This window comes from Buteo buteo, chromosome 24 (genome assembly GCF_964188355.1).
Source record: "Buteo buteo chromosome 24, bButBut1.hap1.1, whole genome shotgun sequence".
NCBI classification, from domain to species: domain Eukaryota; kingdom Metazoa; phylum Chordata; class Aves; order Accipitriformes; family Accipitridae; genus Buteo; species Buteo buteo.
This window is the reverse complement of record NC_134194.1, coordinates 1,901,154-1,908,790: the sequence shown is the minus strand read 5'-3', so window position 1 is coordinate 1,908,790 and position 7,637 is coordinate 1,901,154.

The window sequence follows — 7,637 nt, the reverse complement described above, 5'->3', positions numbered from 1 at the left end:
AGCTTTCCTTAAAAATCAGCCAACGTAAAATGAAGAAAATCCCAATGTTTCTCTTCATCACAAAAGCAAAACCAGAACAGCCAAGTGAAACAAGCACTGGCTGCAGTGAACCCCGAGCATGAACACAGTACCCTGCTGGTCCCTTATAAGTGCTCTAAAGAGCAAACCTCCTATTTCCCCCCAGAGCGTTGCCTGCACCCTGCCTTTATATGACGGTTTTCTTGCGTCATGCCGTTCAGTGGATTTCAGTGAACCGGCCTCATCACAGCGTGTTTTAGCACGTCAGGGTAGGGAACTCCAGGTGAGATCCCATCTGTTGTGATATTTCAGATGACTTGCTTGTGAGAAGCAGAAATATGGGAATCCCTTCATAGGCATAAAATAAAGCAATGCAAGCTCAAAATCTTTCAATTATGTTTCACTGTCTCATAACTTCCCAAGCAAGATGAGTTCCCTCATTCTCTTTTCTGTACATTTTCCTTGCAGTATAAATTGCTGAACATATTATGACATGATATTTGCATGGTGAAAAGGGTCTCCTCTTCTGGCAGAGTCACAAAAAGTATTTGTTTCAACTACTTAACACGTAATGGAAGATCTGGCAAAAATAAAAGTATTTATAATATATATAAATTTAATACCAGTATGGATGTAAGTCTGTTCTAGTAAAATAGATGCAGATACTCAATATTTATATCGGTAACTAAGAGCAGACCCTGGCTCTATGCATTAGAATTCCAGGCTTGTGTAATATCAGACTCCTTTGGTATCCACCACATAAACAGACAATTAGAGGATAGCACAGAAAGCTGAAAGAAAAAAGATAGAAATGCCAGTTTGAACTGTTACTTGGCATTCACATGAAGGAAGCTTCTTGAGCCTCAAATCAGATTAGTCTTCATTAGGTCAGCTGTTGTAAAAATACTTTGAAAGGGATAATGCACCCCCAAAACCTGTAATCTACACGGATGCTCAACCACAGTTCCCATTGAAATAAAAAGTAAAAAATAGGCTTTATTATTAGAATGCATTTAACCAAACAATTTATGATCTGTGAACTTGAGACGAACGCCCCTTTTCTAGAGGGGGTAGCATTGGTGTAGTGTTGCTATGGGACTCTGGTGTTATTCTGACTGTTCCCCACTCCAGCCTAGCAAACTCTGCCCTATTTTTAGATCCTCAGCTCACATTTCAGTGAACGCTAAGTATCTCCGCGTGTCAACAGATCCCGAATGTCTCCCGATGGAGCGTCAAGCACGTCGACGTAGCAGGGACGTCATTTGTGTGTGCGGTTTGTGGAAGCTTACATCATTAAATATGTCACTGGAATGTATTAAATCAATTTAGAACAAATTCAGATGTTTTTCTTTCCTGGACAGACAGCCAGCGGAGCGGAGCGTACAAAGGAGCCTCAGCGGCAGGCGGAGGGGCTCGGGGCTGACGGCCGGGAGCGGGACGGTGCGGCCGTGATGCTCGGCTGGCAGTCCGAACCTGAACGGGACAAGAGGGGAAGGCTGTCACCTGCACCAAACGTGTGTGCGTGTCACACAAAATACTGGAACTTTTAGGAGGTTTGTGGACAGTCTGGATGGAGAAAAGAGGGGCTGAGCTCCTGTCCAGTGCCCAGCCACAGCCCTTCACCTCTCCGAGATGGGCTCACCGGCCCGAACTCCTGCATCTGTAAACGTACAGGTGCCATGGGGAAGAGCATGACAAGGAATGACTGTAGCCTCCATCCTCAGTCCTTTAGGACTTGTATGCTTTGGGATTACAGAGTTCAAAGTTACCCACTGGGTACCGCTGCTGATTCCAGTTATCGTGGGAACCATTTCACAGAATCCCATCAATACACTTACGCTGATTCATCTTTAAAGCTGTTTTCTTCCTCCCAGCTCTCTTTAGCAGGCTTTCCAAAGCTTGATTGCTCCAATTGCTCCAGGATCCCCCTGATTTCTGAATTAATTTATTGGTGATCAGTTTACCCATTTGTTCATCTCACCTGTTCTTTAGTTTAAGTACTTATTCCCATCCCCACTGTGTTTACAGGCAGTGATTGTATCCCCTCTTGTATTCATTTCACTCGTATGGGGGCAATCTCCACCTGCGGTACTGACTGTCTGCTCCCCTGACCATCCCTGTGTCCCTTCTGGGGGTCACCCCAATGCTTTTGAATGTGTGTGACAAGAATTGAGTATAGTATTATTCCACATACAAATGGCATTAACACTTTCCTGTCTCAGCTGGAGATACCTCATGCATCTTAAGATATTTTCTTCTTCACATTTGCACAATGCTTTCCACCCACAGCCATCCTCTGGTCAGTGAGGTTAGATTCTTCTCTGCCATTATTTCCTACTGATGTGCTTCCAGTTTCTAAAAGATATTTTTGCTCTTAGTTCATATGTGCATGACCTTAATCTTTGTACCATTGATTTTCATTTCAGTCTTACTACTCCAGTCATTGGGATCATGCAGTTTTTCATTGATAATGCCTCCTAATTTTATGTCACATCAAAAAACTTAATCACAATTTAAAAATTTCTCTCCTAAAGCCTTGCATTCTGTGAAGGGATGTACACTTGCATGTAGCATTTATGATTTTTTTCCTTTAACATAGCCACTGTTTCATATTTTGAAATCATATGACACCATCCTTACCTTATCAATATATTAAAAATTCTGTCTGCTGGACTTGCAGCTCAGTTCAGCGCCTCCAGAATTCAGCGGGGAGGCTGTCACAGTAATTACAACCTGTCCGAATAAAGCCTCTCGCATTTTGCTGCCACTTTTCATGTACCAACACTCTGAGAAGAATCTTATGTGTTTAAAATCCATTCATGCGGGCAGGCTGCCCCGAGGCACTGATTTCCAGTGTTAGGAAGTATATGGAAAACTATGAACTAGCCTTAATTATACAACTATGATGTATGCGTAATACACAACATCAAGGAGCAAATAGTTGTTTCAGGAAACATTTATGTATTCTTTAGACTTACGTGTTTGTTGCTATAGTGCCCATCACTTTCCAATATTGTTTTTCTTGTATCTGTTTTTCCTCCTTTTTCCTATTTGCTTTTGTTATGTTTCTTTGGGAAATTTTCAGTTGGTTGTTTTGGGTTTTGTTTGGTCAGCAATTATCCAGCTCTGATACTTTAGTACTTGTGATGGCTTAATTTGAAAACATGTGAAATCTCATTATCTTTCAAGTTTGATGGAAAACTATGGAAACCAGAATAAAAGGGAAAATTATCTTTTCAACATTTATTTCACTGTAAATTCTTGAGATAACTGGACCAGTGAAAATGGCTCCCGAGTAACCTTTCGTAGCACAGAGAGGTAAGGTTTTCTGAGAACTGTGTTATATGTGGTATGATTCATATCAGAGTTTGGGGCAACATGATACTCCAGATACCCTCAGCTGAGGAGATTGCAAAGCCCATTTCTATTTGAATATCCCAGAATAGCACTATGAACCATACATTAGATGACATGCAATGACTATTTACAGCAGCTCAAAGAATAGCCTGTGACAGATACCAGCTAGGACTTATTTTAAGCCCATATTAATTTTCATGTTTGGCCGGCATTAATGAATTGAAGACACGCCACTGTAAACAGAGTCTGAAGATACTGGGTGTACACTGAGATGCACTGTAGTGGCAGATTTGCAGTATGTAAGCACTTCCACTGAAATCATACATCTATTTCGCATAGAGATAATAGAAAAAGGAGGATGCTTAATCTGCCAGGCAAGGATTTCTCTGTGAAGCTCCCCAGAGGAGTTAGTTTTGGGAAAGTCTGGACTAAGGCACAGATCAAGTAAATGACTGAATGAAAGCACAGCGAGGATACTTTGAGGAACAGACAAAATCACCCATAGCATACAAATTAACATAGATGCATCAGTCTTTTCCCCATTTTTTTTATACCCATGGTTTTTGAGGATTAGATATTTGTAATGCCTGCCACGCTACAGAAGACCTGTTTGCAACTCAGAGCAGTGAAATGGTATCAAGTATATCAACAGCAAATTATTCCTTCTTTAAAAAATAGCCATGAGTTTTAGGCCATGTTATCATTACATTTTGAATACATTCTCTGACTCATGTTTTCTTATATATAGCAGTAGTTGATCAAATATATAACTGAATTCTAAAATTCATAATCTGAGCATATGATGCAATTACCAAACTTCAATGCTTTTGCTGTTTTGTTTACATTATCTTCGAAAGCCTAAGAATTTCTGAGATATTTTGTTCTTGGAATAGTTGCCATCTATTTTAAAAGAGACAAGCTGCATCTTCAACGGCCCTTTTTTGATGATTCTTCTGGGGTTTTCTCCTTAATTTAAAAGAAAATTACTGATTATTGTGATAACAAAAGAGAACAAAAAGTATTCAGCTATTTATCACTTTACTGATAAGCAACCAAGTAGCAACACACACAATACATTCCAAATCACAAACACAGCATGTTCAAATAAGGAATATTCATGTCTGATAGGGTTTCACAGATCATGTATTTAAGTGCATAAGAAAAAGACAAGTTACTTGCTTGGAAGAAGACAAAGTCTGCCTCGATGTAAGAAATGAAATTACTTCCTTAAATTAATGTGGCAAGGTGCTATGCTACCTCATAGTTGAATTTTGCCTTGACATTTCTTAATGTACTGAGAGATTTCTTCTAGTCATACATCTCCACTAAAAGCAAATGTATCAGTGCTGTAAACCCAATTTGAAAATGTGTTAGAAAGCTTGTGCAAGCAATGATAAACACACAGATTTCTCCCTGTAATTTCCAGCATGTCAGGTTTATTTGTTCTTGATTTTCATGCTCTGGGTCTTCTGGAATAATTAGATACTGTGACAGAGTTCTAAAAATATAATATAATAAATACCTCTATTAATTTAAAGCTGAAAACCACTGAACTTAAAATTCATGAGTTCTTGGCAATTTCAGACCAGGAGTAACTCAATGTCAAAAGCTAATGGACAGTTTTAACACAGAAAAGCTTAAACAATATAATGACTTCAGTGCACACCCCAGCAGAGGACACCTCTATGGGACACCACAAAACAAACCCCATCTTTGAAGTTAATTGAAACAAATCTGCTTGCTCTAGCTGTGCTTCCTAAGCATCCGCAGAGAATCGCAGCAAAGTCTTCTGCCTCTGTATTGGATCTAAGAGTTCATATTCATTTGCCAGGCGAGGGAACGTGGAGCAGCAGAGTCAGTAGGGCGTCTGACTGGGCTACAGCAGGACAGGCACGCGTGTCCGTGTCCTCCCGGGGATCAGGTCAAACGTACCTCCGACCCAACACTTCTGTGGGTGGAGGGTATCAAACCCATGCCACGGAGGATATAAAAGGCAACCAAGCCTGTCTCTATTCTTTCTTTAGTGCCTTACCATTGTACTGGGGAATGGACAGAAATGCAGTTGAAGAATGTGCTTTCAGATCAGGCTGCCCATTATTCCAGACATTTTTTCTTCCTACTCTTTGTTTCTCCTTTTTTTCCCTCTCACTTTTCACACCTCCTCCTTCCTTCTCTGTGCATTTTACTCACCACATTGGCATAGGCAGGCTTCATTTCCCAGTTTATTTTCCATGCGAGCATAAGCAATAAAGAAATTAAGACTTAACTTTGGAGTATCATTTGTCTTTAGATCACTCCTCTGAGGGTAATTGTCACTCTCTAATAGCAATTGTTTCAGGCTGTTACAAATTTAGCAGACAACAAACACTGGTTTATTCTGAATTGCCACCTGGAAAGTTTACTGCCACACTGAAGGCTAGAAATGTTGACCAAGGCCTGATCTCAGTGGGCATATCTATATTGGAAATGGGATTCAGATAAGACAAAGATGCTTCTGTTATTCCAATTCCTTTCCAAATGCAAAGCTTGTCAACTCTGTATAGCTGGTTGAACACATAACCTTGATCCCCCATGGGGAAAGTGAACCATAGGGGAGCAGAAGAGTGAACGTTGCCCTCAGTGCTCCCCAGGCTGCCAGGCACGGAGCTGAGAAAGGCACCCGGACCGTTGGTGAGCTGGCTCACAGCACCATCCCCAAAACCATCCCCGTGCACGGCTTCTTTCGAGCTCAGGGTAGCAAGCTGCTTCGCTGTACTGACACCCCAAGGAGGGGACACTCACCAAATTAAGTATAAATGCCTTGGTACTGGGTGATGTGCAGCTTTCTGTAGGATTCTTGCTGCCCTCAGCAATGACTATGTTTTTGTAACATACTGAAAGTGAAAAATCTGTGGCAAAAGGAACAGCCAGTCTGGATTCAAACAGGATTCATGACAAGTTATACGAGGGTGAAAAAATGCAAAAAAAGCATATATAGAATAAAAAAAAGCATATATAGAATCAGCTACTTATCATGCCTTCAAAAGTCAAGTGCTGTAAAACTCATAGGTAAAATCCAGTAAGTTGAGTTACCCCAGCTGAAACTTTGCTCTTTCATTTTACAGTCGCTCTCTCTACACAAATCAGTCTTCACCAGGGAAGAAAGCATAAAGCCTTATTAAAGAATATATATTACAAGAGTTCAGGATAAGCTATGTGTCTTTCAGCTGTCATCAAATCCTAATTATTTCTTAGAAATATTTATTACAGTCTTTTCCTGCTTTGTACATTAGAAGTCTCACTTTTCACAAGAAAAAACATTCAGAAACGAGAGGAGAGTGGGGAGAATCATAGAATCTGTCCCACTCCAGGTGACTACATAACGACACCTCAGGTTTCGGGTTGATTTATTTATTTTTCCCCCCAAGTGTGGGGCTACATGTGCATATCAGGCCAGTTTGGGCTGGCTGGTCCCCTCTCTCCCACCTCCCTCCCATCCCCAGGGGCAGCATCTCTGGCGAGGTCCCAGGACCGTGTCCTAGCCCAGGGTCAGCAGTCACACTGCCAGGGCTCCAGGCACTCGGACACGGATCCCCTCTGATGCCAGGCTCTCGGCTCCGCTGGCAGGGTCTCCCCTTTTGGAAATGAAACTGGGAAGGGGGGGGAAAGAGGTGTGGTGGGTGCCAGGGTCAACCCACCACAGAGGAAACTGGGTGATGTTCTTTCTCGATGTTCATGGTGCCGCGGGTACGTGTTGTACAATATTCTCCATGCGGAGCAGCGGGCTGGTTTCGTTCCTTGGCACCTCGCTCTACGCTCAAGGACGTCCGAGGTTAAACGCTTCATTATTATTCTGTCGTTAGCACCGTGATGCAATTCCCAGCCCACCGACAGCTGCCAGAGCAGCGTCACTCAGCACGCTGCCAGGAATCGCAAACGCGCGGGGCTGAGGCTACTCGACAGCCTCTGGGACAAGAGTCCTTCCTGCTTTAAATATTGAATTTCTCTGCCATGTGTTTTCTGTATCATTAAAACAAGGAGCAGTGATGTAAATATAGGGCTGGGCATTTGGAAACGTACTGTTTATAACACAATACATTGCTGTGTTTTAGGCACGTTTTATCTCAGAATGAAAAGCGTTCCCAAACATTAAGTTGCACAAAATCCATGAATGTAAGGTAAGTATCAGAATCATGCTTGTGTTCGGAGGAATCAGCCGATCCCTTGTGCTTTCTTCCCAAAACGCTCCCCTCGGCAGAACTCTCCCGTACCTCCTCACTGCT